At 45.9% G+C, this 11,688-nt stretch overlaps 1 long non-coding RNA gene across 3 annotated transcripts; it reads right to left on the reverse strand.

Annotated features, from left to right (window-relative positions):
• Positions 1-3,402: 3,402 nt before the first annotated feature.
• LOC127924331 (uncharacterized) lies at positions 3,403-4,919 on the reverse strand. 3 transcript variants are annotated; one of them, XR_008117683.1, is made up of 3 exons: positions 4,535-4,919; positions 4,053-4,464; positions 3,403-3,901 (listed from the first exon to the last, which is right to left on the reverse strand). It is a non-coding gene; the product is annotated as an uncharacterized LOC127924331 (long non-coding RNA). The 3 variants fall into 3 exon arrangements; XR_008117685.1 differs by having other exon boundaries at positions 4,053-4,384; positions 4,455-4,919; XR_008117684.1 differs by having other exon boundaries at positions 4,053-4,256; positions 4,327-4,919.
• Between the last annotated feature and the right edge of the window lie 6,769 nt (positions 4,920-11,688).

Raw genomic sequence — 11,688 nt, forward strand, 5'->3', positions numbered from 1 at the left:
ATGTGTGTTTCTGTGTCTTTATTCATGGGTCTCTGCAATACGTGTAGTGTGTGCTTCTATGTGTGTTTCTGTGTCTTTATTCATGGGTCTCTGCAATACGTGTAGCGTGTGCTTCTATGTGTGTTTCTGTGTCTTTATTCATGGGTCTCTGCAATACGTGTAGCGTGTGCTTCTATGTGTGTTTCTGTGTCTTTATTCATGGGTCTCTGCAATACGTGTAGTGTGTGCTTTTATGTGTGTTTCTGTGTCTTTATTCATGGGTCTCTGCAATACGTGTAGTGTGTGCTTCTATGTGTGTTTCTGTGTCTTTATTCATGGGTCTCTGCAATACGTGTAGCGTGTGCTTCTATGTGTGTTTCTGTGTCTTTATTCATGGGTCTCTGCAATACGTGTAGCGTGTGCTTCTATGTGTGTTTCTGTGTCTTTATTCATGGGTCTCTGCAATACGTGTAGTGTGTGCTTCTATATGTGTTTCTGTGTCTTTATTCATGGGTCTCTGCAATACGTGTAGTGTGTGCTTCTATGTGTGTTTCTGTGTCTTTATTCATGGGTCTCTGCAATACGTGTAGTGTGTGCTTCTATGTGTGTTTCTGTGTCTTTATTCATGGGTCTCTGCAATACGTGTAGTGTGTGCTTCTATATGTGTTTCTGTGTCTTTATTCATGGGTCTCTGCAATACGTGTAGTGTGTGCTTCTATATGTGTTTCTGTGTCTTTATTCATGGGTCTCTGCAATACGTGTAGTGTGTGCTTCTATGTGTGTTTCTGTGTCATTATTCATGGGTCTCTGCAATCGTGTAGTGTGTGCTTCTATATGTGTTTCTGTGTCTTTATTCATGGGTCTCTGCAATACGTGTAGCGTGTGCTTCTATATGTGTTTATGTGTCTTTATTCATGGGTCTCTGCAATACGTGTAGTGTGTGCTTCTATGTGTGTTTCTGTGTCTTTATTCATGGGTCTCTGCAATACGTGTAGTGTGTGCTTCTATGTGTGTTTCTGTGTCTTTATTCATGGGTCTCTGCAATACGTGTAGTGTGTGCTTCTATGTGTGTTTATGTGTCTTTATTCATGGGTCTCTGCAATACGTGTAGCGTGTGCTTCTATGTGTGTTTCTGTGTCTTTATTCATGGGTCTCTGCAATACGTGTAGTGTGTGCTTCTATGTGTGTTTATGTGTCTTTATTCATGGGTCTCTGCAATACGTGTAGCGTGTGCTTCTATATGTGTTTATGTGTGTGTTGAACATTCAGGAGTCAGACAGATATTGTGACTGGACATTGAAGAGGTTTGGTATCACACTAATGTGTGTTGAACATTCAGGAGTCAGACAGATATTGTGACTGGACATTGAAGAGGTTTGGTCTCACACTAATGTGTGTTGAACATTCAGGAGTCAGACAGATATTGTGACTGGACATTGAAGAGGTTTGGTATCACACTAATGTGTGTTGAACATTCAGGAGTCAGACAGATATTGTGACTGGACATTGAAGAGGTTTGGTCTCACACTAATGTGTGTTGAACATTCAGGAGTCAGACAGATATTGTGACTGGACATTGAAGAGGTTTGGTATCACACTAATGTGTGTTGAACATTCAGGAGTCAGACAGATATTGTGACTGGACATTGAAGAGGTTTGGTCTCACACTAATGTGTGTTGAACATTCAGGACTCAGACAGATATTGTGACTGGACATTGAAGAGGTTTGGTCTCACACTAATGTGTGTTGAACATTCAGGAGTCAGACAGATATTGTGACTGGACATTGAAGAGGTTTGGTCTCACACTAATGTGTGTTGAACATTCAGGAGTCAGACAGATATTGTGACTGGACATTGAAGCGGTTTGGTATCACACTAATGTGTGTTGAACATTCAGGAGTCAGACAGATAATGTGACTGGACATTGAAGAGGTTTGGTATCACACTAATGTGTGTTGAACATTCAGGAGTCAGACAGATATTGTGACTGGACATTGAAGCGGTTTGGTCTCACACTAATGCTATTTAGACAGGAGCTGCAGACCCGTTCTCCTTTACAGGGTGTTAACAGTAGTCTACCCTTTTCTGAGTGGAAACTGCATTTGGGTAAGGCTGAGCAATATGAAAATATATATCGTGTGACGATAGAAAAACGTCTATCCTTTCATATTATGCTCTATTGTTTATTTTGTTGTCGCAAATCACACTCTTTACTGCAATATTTTTCATCAATTGGATGACGCTTTGCAGAAGGAAATTTGCAACACAAACAAACATGGAGGAGCGTGAACGTGGCCCAGAGCACAGAGACACGGAGCTCGTACCTAAAATACTTCTGTCAGATGGACCTGGTTTGGGTATGACAAGGACAACAGGTTCAAACACCACTAACCTCTCTTACCACCTACACAAGAATCATGTGAAACAGGCCAGTCCCAACAACAGGCTCAAACACCACTAACCTCTCTTACCACCTACACAAGAATCATGTGAAACAGGCCAGTCCCAACAACAGGCTCAAACACCACTAACCTCTCTTACCACCTACACAAGAATCATGTGAAACAGGCCAGTCCCAACAACAGGCTCAAACACCACTAACCTACACAAGAATCTTACCACCTACACAAGAATCATGTGAAACAGGCCAGTCCCAACAACAGGCTCAAACACCAAGAACTAACCTCTCTTACCACCTACACAAGAATCATGTGAAACAGGCCAGTCCCAACAACAGGTTCAAACACCACTAACCTCTTACCACCTACACAAGAATCATGTGAAACAGGCCAGTCCCAACAACAGGCTCAAACACCACTAACCTTACCACCTACACAAGAATCATGTGAAACAGGCCAGTCCCAACAACAGGCTCAAACACCACTAACCTTACCACCTACACAAGAATCATGTGAAACAGGCCAGTCCCAACAACAGGCTCAAACACCACTAACCTCTCTTACCACCTACACAAGAATCATGTGAAACAGGCCAGTCCCAACAACAGGCTCAAACACCACTAACCTCTCTTACCACCTACACAAGAATCATGTGAAACAGGCCAGTCCCAACAACAGGCTCAAACACCAAGAACTAAGGCCAGTCCCAACTCTTACCACCTACCTCTCTTACCACCTAAGAATCATGTGAAACAGGCCAGTCCCAACAACAGGCTCAAACACCACTAACCTCTTACCACCTACACAAGAATCATGTGAAACAGGCCAGTCCCAACAACAGGCTCAAACACCACTAACCTCTCTTACCACCTACACAAGAATCATGTGAAACAGGCCAGTCCCAACAACAGGCTCAAACACCACTAACCTCTCTTACCACCTACACAAGAATCATGTGAAACAGGCCAGTCCCAACAACAGGCTCAAACACCACTAACCTCTCTTACCAGGCTCAAACACCACTAACCTCTCTTACCACCTACACAAGAATCATGTGAAACAGGCCAGTCCCAACAACAGGCTCAAACACCACTAACCTCTTACCACCTACACAAGAATCATGTGAAACAGGCCAGTCCCAACAACAGGCTCAAACACCACTAACCTCTCTTACCACCTACACAAGAATCATGTGAAACAGGCCAGTCCCAACAACAGGCTCAAACACCACTAACCTCTTACCACCTACACAAGAATCATGTGAAACAGGCCAGTCCCAACAACAGGCTCAAACACCACTAACCTCTTACCACCTACACAAGAATCATGTGAAACAGGCCAGTCCCAACAACAGGCTCAAACACCACTAACCTCTCTTACCACCTACACAAGAATCATGTGAAACAGGCCAGTCCCAACAACAGGCTCAAACACCACTAACCTCTCTTACCACCTACACAAGAATCATGTGAAACAGGCCAGTCCCAACAACAGGCTCAAACACCACTAACCTCTTACCACCTACACAAGAATCATGTGAACAGGCCAGGCCAGTCCCAACATGTGAAACAGGGCTCAAACACCACTAACCTCTCTTACCACCTACACAAGAATCATGTGAAACAGGCCAGTCCCAACAACAGGCTCAAACACCACTAACCTCTCTTACCACCTACACAAGAATCATGTGAAACAGGCCAGTCCCAACAACAGGCTCAAACACCACTAACCTCTTACCACCTACACAAGAATCATGTGAAACAGGCCAGTCCCAACAACAGGCTCAAACACCACTAACCTCTTACCACCTACACAAGAATCATGTGAAACAGGCCAGTCCCAACAACAGGCTCAAACACCACTAACCTCTTACCACCTACACAAGAATCATGTGAAACAGGCCAGTCCCAACAACAGGCTCAAACACCACTAACCTCTCTTACCACCTACACAAGAATCATGTGAAACAGGCCAGTCCCAACAACAGGTTCAAACACCACTAACCTCTCTTACCACCTACACAAGAATCATGTGAAACAGGCCAGTCCCAACAACAGGCTCAAACACCACTAACCTCTTACCACCTACACAAGAATCATGTGAAACAGGCCAGTCCCAACAACAGGTTCAAACACCACTAACCTCTCTTACCACCTACACAAGAATCATGTGAAACAGGCCAGTCCCAACAACAGGCTCAAACACCACTAACCTCTCTTACCACCTACACAAGAATCATGTGAAACAGGCCAGTCCCAACAACAGGCTCAAACACCACTAACCTCTCTTACCACCTACACAAGAATCATGTGAAACAGGCCAGTCCCAACAACAGGCTCAAACACCACTAACCTCTCTTACCACCTACACAAGAATCATGTGAAACAGGCCAGTCCCAACAACAGGCTCAAACACCACTAACCTCTTACCACCTACACAAGAATCATGTGAAACAGGCCAGTCCCAACAACAGGCTCAAACACCACTAACCTCTCTTACCACCTACACAAGAATCATGTGAAACAGGCCAGTCCCAACAACAGGCTCCCAACAACAGGTTCAAACACCACTAACCTCAAACACCACTAACCTCTCTTACCACCTACACAAGAATCATGTGAAACAGGCCAGTCCCAACAACAGGCTCAAACACCACTAACCTCTTACCACCTACACAAGAATCATGTGAAACAGGCCAGTCCCAACAACAGGCTCAAACACCACTAACCTCTCTTACCACCTACACAAGAATCATGTGAAACAGTACGGAGAGAGTCTACTGATGAGACCCAAAAAGTACAGTCTAGTGCTCAAAACAAACCCCTGACTCAGACATGGCAAGAGGCTTTTGTCCGCGGCACAGCATATGGCAAAGAATCACGACGATTTTAGATTTTATACATTAATATTATATTTAGTTACATGCTTAATTGAACATTTGCACAAAGGTTCTAAATATGAGTAAGTACCAAAATGTAATAAGAAATAGGCCTTTACGTGAGGTAATTTTATATAAACAATTTATTCATTGAATTGACAGATGAGCGTTTGGCCGTATCACCCAGCCCAACATGTGAGTATAAATCACACTTCAAACCTCAGCGGCTGCCCCTGAATTGTGTCAGATGTATCATGTGTTGATATCTGGGAACAAATAGTAACGCAGCATTTTATATCTGCATCAAATCACCCGGCAACCGGACAGCAACAGTACTGCTCAATCACCATGCAGCAGTGTTGGGGATATTACATGTCACATATCTGATCAAAGATGGACCAGTTAGTGCATGGTTTGGCCATTACTCATAGTTAGAGCAGAATAGATGAAGGATGTGGTGGAGGAGAATGGTAGAAGGAGGAGGAGGGAGAGAGGGAGGAGGAGGAAGAGGAGGAGGAGGAAGAGGAGGAGGAGGAGGGGGGGTTGTGAGAGAGGATGATGCACTCCCATCAGTCTCTGCTGAGGAGGGATCTTTGCCTGGGTGAATCAGTTTGTGAATCATTCATAAGAAATTAGTGTGGCGGCAATTAGTGCTTCCTGAATCATTCATAGGAAGCACTGCATGACAGGCATCCGGCCACTGCAGCCAGTTTAAACAGATTAGCTTTGCTGTCGACCCCTGCGTGTGTGCGTGCGTGCGTGCGCGCGTGCGTGCGTGTGTATTTGTGTTCTCCGGAAGCAACTGATCTGCATCAAGGTAGCTCAGCGACTGAACGTCTACTGCAGAAACACAAATCATACATGTGAAACAGACACACAGACAGGTTCAGAGACAAGGCAAGAATATACTGAATCTCTCCTACACACACTCTTATGGCTAGTACTAACCAATCAAGGCTAATTATTGTCTCTTTTTTACAATGCAGGTATTGCCAGGGAATCTGTGATATGATCACACAGGACACTTCACAATGAGGTAACGTTTTACAATCCAGCTAAAGGCAGTAGGCATAGGGGAGGGTGGTGGCGGTGGCTCAGTTGGGAGAAACAAAATGGAGAACTTGTCTCACTTTGTCTCCTCATATCAAGTGTTTCAGGCATCATGGCCACTGAGGGAGCAATATTCCTGTCAAAACTGCTTGGACTCTCACAAGAAATAAATATAAAATAATGTGACAAAAGCATTCATCCCAACAAAAAGACTCAGAGGGCTGTTTCGTCCTGTGGGCTCAGAGGAACACTCGCCAGTCAAGCTCCTCGCCACAAGGGTGAACAGGTGGGATGGGGGATATCTCACGTACCCCTGCCTTGCCGAAGGGGCTTCACCTGTATGCTGCAAACACACACCACCTGTCACCAACCTGACAGCAAAACACAACCGTCACACACACACACACGCTGACAGGCACGAGCAGGCGCACGCCTTCCTATCTCCAAGTTGCACTCACGTCCGTTGCCATTTTCCACATCGTCATGTAATAGCAGACAGCGCTGTCCGTCTCTCCCAGGCTGGACGCTAGATGTTTCAGAGAACATCTCTTTCAGTCAGTGTAGTAGCAGACAGCGCTGTCCGTCTCTCCCAGGCTGGACGCTAGATGTTTCAGAGAACATCTCTTTCAGTCAGTGTAGTAGCAGACAGTGCTGACCGTCTCTCCCAGGCTGGACGCTACATGTTTCAGAGAACATCTCTTTCAGTCAGTGTAGTAGCAGACAGTGCTGACCGTCTCTCCCAGGCTGGACGCTACATGTTTCAGAGAACATCTCTTTCAGTCAGTGTAGTAGCAGACAGTGCTGACCGTCTCTCCCAGGCTGGACGCTACATGTTTCAGAGAACATCTCTTTCAGTCAGTGTAGTAGCAGACAGTGCTGACCGTCTCTCCCAGGCTGGACGCCTCATGTTTCAGAGAACATCTCTTTCAGTCAGTGTAGTAGCAGACAGTGCTGACCGTCTCTCCCAGGCTGGACGCTACATGTTTCAGAGAACATCTCTTTCAGTCAGTGTAGTAGCAGACAGTGCTGACCGTCTCTCCCAGGCTGGACGCCTCATGTTTCAGAGAACATCTCTTTCAGTCAGTGTAGTAGCAGACAGCGCTGACCGTCTCTCCCAGGCTGGACGCTACATGTTTCAGAGAACATCTCTTTCAGTCAGTGTAGTAGCAGACAGTGCTGACCGTCTCTCCCAGACTGGACGCTACATGTTTCAGAGAACATCTCTTTCAGTCAGTGTAGTAGCAGACAGTGCTGACCGTCTCTCCCAGGCTGGACGCCACATGTTTCAGAGAACATCTCTTTCAGTCAGTGTAGTAGCAGACAGTGCTGACCGTCTCTCCCAGGCTGGACGCCTCATGTTTCAGAGAACATCTCTTTCAGTCAGTGTAGTAGCAGACAGTGCTGACCGTCTCTCCCAGACTGGACGCTACATGTTTCAGAGAACATCTCTTTCAGTCAGTGTAGTAGCAGACAGTGCTGACCGTCTCTCCCAGACTGGACGCTACATGTTTCAGAGAACATCTCTTTCAGTCAGTGTAGTAGCAGACAGTGCTGACCGTCTCTCCCAGGCTGGACGCTACATGTTTCAGAGAACATCTCTTTCAGTCAGTGTAGTAGCAGACAGTGCTGACCGTCTCTCCCAGACTGGACGCTACATGTTTCAGAGAACATCTCTTTCAGTCAGTGTAGTAGCAGACAGTGCTGACCGTCTCTCCCAGACTGGACGCTACATGTTTCAGAGAACATCTCTTTCAGTCAGTGTAGTAGCAGACAGTGCTGACCGTCTCTCCCAGGCTGAACGCTACATGTTTCAGAGAACATCTCTTTCAGTCAGTGTAGTAGCAGACAGTGCTGACCGTCTCTCCCAGGCTGGACGCTACATGTTTCAGAGAACATCTCTTTCAGTCAGTGTAATAGCAGACAGTGCTGACCGTCTCTCCCAGGCTGGACGCTACATGTTTCAGAGAACATCTCTTTCAGTCAGTGTAGTAGCAGACAGTGCTGACCGTCTCTCCCAGGCTGGACGCTACATGTTTCAGAGAACATCTCTTTCAGTCAGTGTAGTAGCAGACAGTGCTGACCGTCTCTCCCAGGCTGGACGCTACATGTTTCAGAGAACATCTCTTTCAGTCAGTGTAGTAGCAGACAGTGCTGACCGTCTCTCCCAGGCTGGACGCTACATGTTTCAGAGAACATCTCTTTCAGTCAGTGTAGTAGCAGACAGCGCTGACCGTCTCTCCCAGGCTGGACGCTACATGTTTCAGAGAACATCTCTTTCAGTCAGTGTAGTAGCAGACAGTGCTGACCATCTCTCCCAGGCTGGACGCTACATGTTTCAGAGAACATCTCTTTCAGTCAGTGAAATGCAAGGGGCCCTTAGTGTGTCCTAGAGTACCCTTAAATCAATGGAGAGCCCTGTAAGTCATAAGACAAGTCCTTGAGCTGCTGGGCGACACGACTCACTGAACGAACATTGAACACGAACACACAGACACACACAAGAACACACATAAGCCATGCTTGCTGCTGATAGACGATCTCACTAATTCTATAGCTTTGGGAGGAACAAGCTCCTATTATGTATTTTCTTATGAAAGTGAAGGTAATTAATGATTGAAACAAGACATGGTTAGTGGCGAAGGCTTAACACTGATAGCATCTCTACTCTCTCTCTAATGAACTGCATAGAGAAGGGACACATCTTTAGAGCAAATGAGGAATCCTTCCAAATCCCCAGCACTCAGGCTACTGGCTTCTACTGAGTCTCCAAACTGAGGGAGCGACGAGAGCAGAATTAATGCTGATTGTTTCCAGCAGTCGTCCCGGAAAAAAAGAGAGGAATTTATATGAAGTCGTGTCAGAGTGAGGAATATCCCAGGATAATGAATGTAGTTAAATGTGGAGAGAATCAGGTTGAACGGAGGAGACGGCAGCGGGTAGTAGGGATTTACGCCTATTGATTTTTTGAGCGGTTCAAGCACAGGTCAGTCTGACACTGCCAGCAGTACGCGAAATCTGATATGCGAAGCCGGGTTCCAGCAAGACGGGCCCCAATACACTTTAGCGTGTGGCCCCTGAACTACAGTATGGCGAAGCCGTTTTATAATGAGGCACAATCTAAGATAACTTAATTCACAGCAGGAATTCATTCAAAGGTATAAACATGGCAAGTCCTCCATCTTCATATAAATAAGTCCCATTGAAAATGTATCGTGTTCAACGAGAGACAGAAGCAAAAGGGAAATCTCTCCATTCGACTAAGAAGAGATGATATTCTCCACATTCCTCAGTTAAGCCATTTTCCAGGTGAGTTGAACTTAACCCTGTGAAATGCCTCATCATTTGCGTGGTTGACCCTGTGCCCACTGCAGTGGAAAAACACTGCAGTGGAAAAACTCCTTTATCAAGTCTTCGCATGCAATCCATCCTGTTTGGTCACCACTCGCCATGATATAAATGACTGCATGCCTCTCGGCACGGTCAGACACTTAAGTCTGAAGTGTATCTGTTTTTGTTGATTTGGCCATAGGGACATTTGTCCTCTGGTAAAGGAAGGCACCTGCCACAGGCTGGCCAAACAGCTGGCCAAACATCTGACCAAACAGCTGGCCAAACAGCTGGCCAAACAGCTGGCCAAACAGCTGGCCAAACAGCTGGCCAAATCACCTCGGATGCGTGGCATTTAACTGTCTGTCGAACGGGTCCCCTTGTCTCTTCACGTGTGAACTGTGACTCATTCTGTTACGGTGACTCATGGGCGGCGACACAACCAGGCGTGAGACAGGTCCCTGCCCCCCCAGAAGGTCAGCACTGACATGTTTGAAATGACTTAACCTATGCCGCTTTCCATCTCCTGGCATTGTATCTGCTGTCACGGCTGAGTTTGCGTCCTCCCAGGGCACTTGCAAGCCTGCCTGTTTGATTTTAAAGCATGCCTCAAGCTCACGCCGACATTCAAACAAAGGAACCCTGATGCATACGATGGGGACTTTGACTGTTGATCGAGTTTAGCATCTCCTCACTCACACATGGCCTGACCTCCCTTGTCCCTCAGAAGACCTCAGATTGAACTATTTGCTCAGGAGATCATGAAAAATGTATGCAGTTTAAAAAATAATAATTGTTAGCAGATAATAGAATTGCAACTACGGCAGAGAGGCTGATTATTCAGGGTTCGACAGATCTGGATCTTAACGAAGTGGCTGACAGGTTCAAATGAACGATAAGAAACTGTTTTATATGCAGAAGAGGCATATCAACACTTAGTGTTTAAACACATATACAAGCCATTATTTTAATAAGAAGCACAAAGTGTGTAGGAGAGCTGTCCATCTGGTTCTGTATAGGAACTATAGGGCTAACCTCATCCCACCTGGTGTATGAACTATAGGGCTAACCTCATCCCACCTGGTGTATGAACTATAGGGCTAACCTCATCCCACCTGGTGTATGAACTATAGGGCTAACCTCATCCCACCTGGTGTATGAACTATAGGGCTAACCTCATCCCATCTGGTGTATGAACTATAGGGCTAACCTCATCCCACCTGGTGTATGAACTATAGGGCTAACCTCATCCCATCTGGTGTATGAACCATAGGGCTAACCTCATCTTATCTGGTGAATTAACTATTGGGCTAACCTTATCCCATCTGGTGTATGAACCATAGGACTAACCTCATCCCATCTGGTGAATTAACTATTGGGCTAACCTCATCCCACCTGGTGTATGGACAATAGGGGTTAATAACCTCATCCCACCTGGTGTATGGACAATAGGGGTTAATAACCTCATCCCACCTGGTGTATGGACAATAGGGGTTAATAACCTCATCCCACCTGGTGTATGGACAATAGGGGTTAATAACCTCATCCCACCTGGTGTATGGACAATAGGGGTTAATAACCTCATCCCACCTGCTTGTCAGCTCTCCGTCTCACACTTCCGTGACATATAACTTCGCCATTTGGGGCGGCAGCGTAGCCTAGTGGTTAGAGCATTGGACTAGTAACCGGAAGGTTGCGAGTTCAAACCCCTGAGCTGACAAGGTACAAATCTGTCGTTCTGCCCCTGAACAGGCAGTTAAACCCACTGTTCCCAGGCCGTCATTGAAAATAAGAATATGTTCTTAACTGACTTGCCTGGTTAAATAAAGGTAAAATTAAAATGTTCCCAATACAGGTGTTTTTATTCACAGCTAAAATCAGCCTCTTCCGCTCAGCTCATATTCTGCATTCGTCACAGGCACATCAAAGACAAACAAATACTGCAGTTAGTTCTTTATTTGATTTCCTGGTGATGTGGGCTCTGTGGTCGGTTTCCTGCTGCATCTGGTCAGCAGGATGGTGGGAAGGACAGGTCATCAGCAATCAGAGTGTG

Source organism: Oncorhynchus keta, unplaced genomic scaffold (genome assembly GCF_023373465.1).
Source record: "Oncorhynchus keta strain PuntledgeMale-10-30-2019 unplaced genomic scaffold, Oket_V2 Un_contig_3943_pilon_pilon, whole genome shotgun sequence".
Lineage (NCBI taxonomy): Eukaryota > Metazoa > Chordata > Actinopteri > Salmoniformes > Salmonidae > Oncorhynchus > Oncorhynchus keta.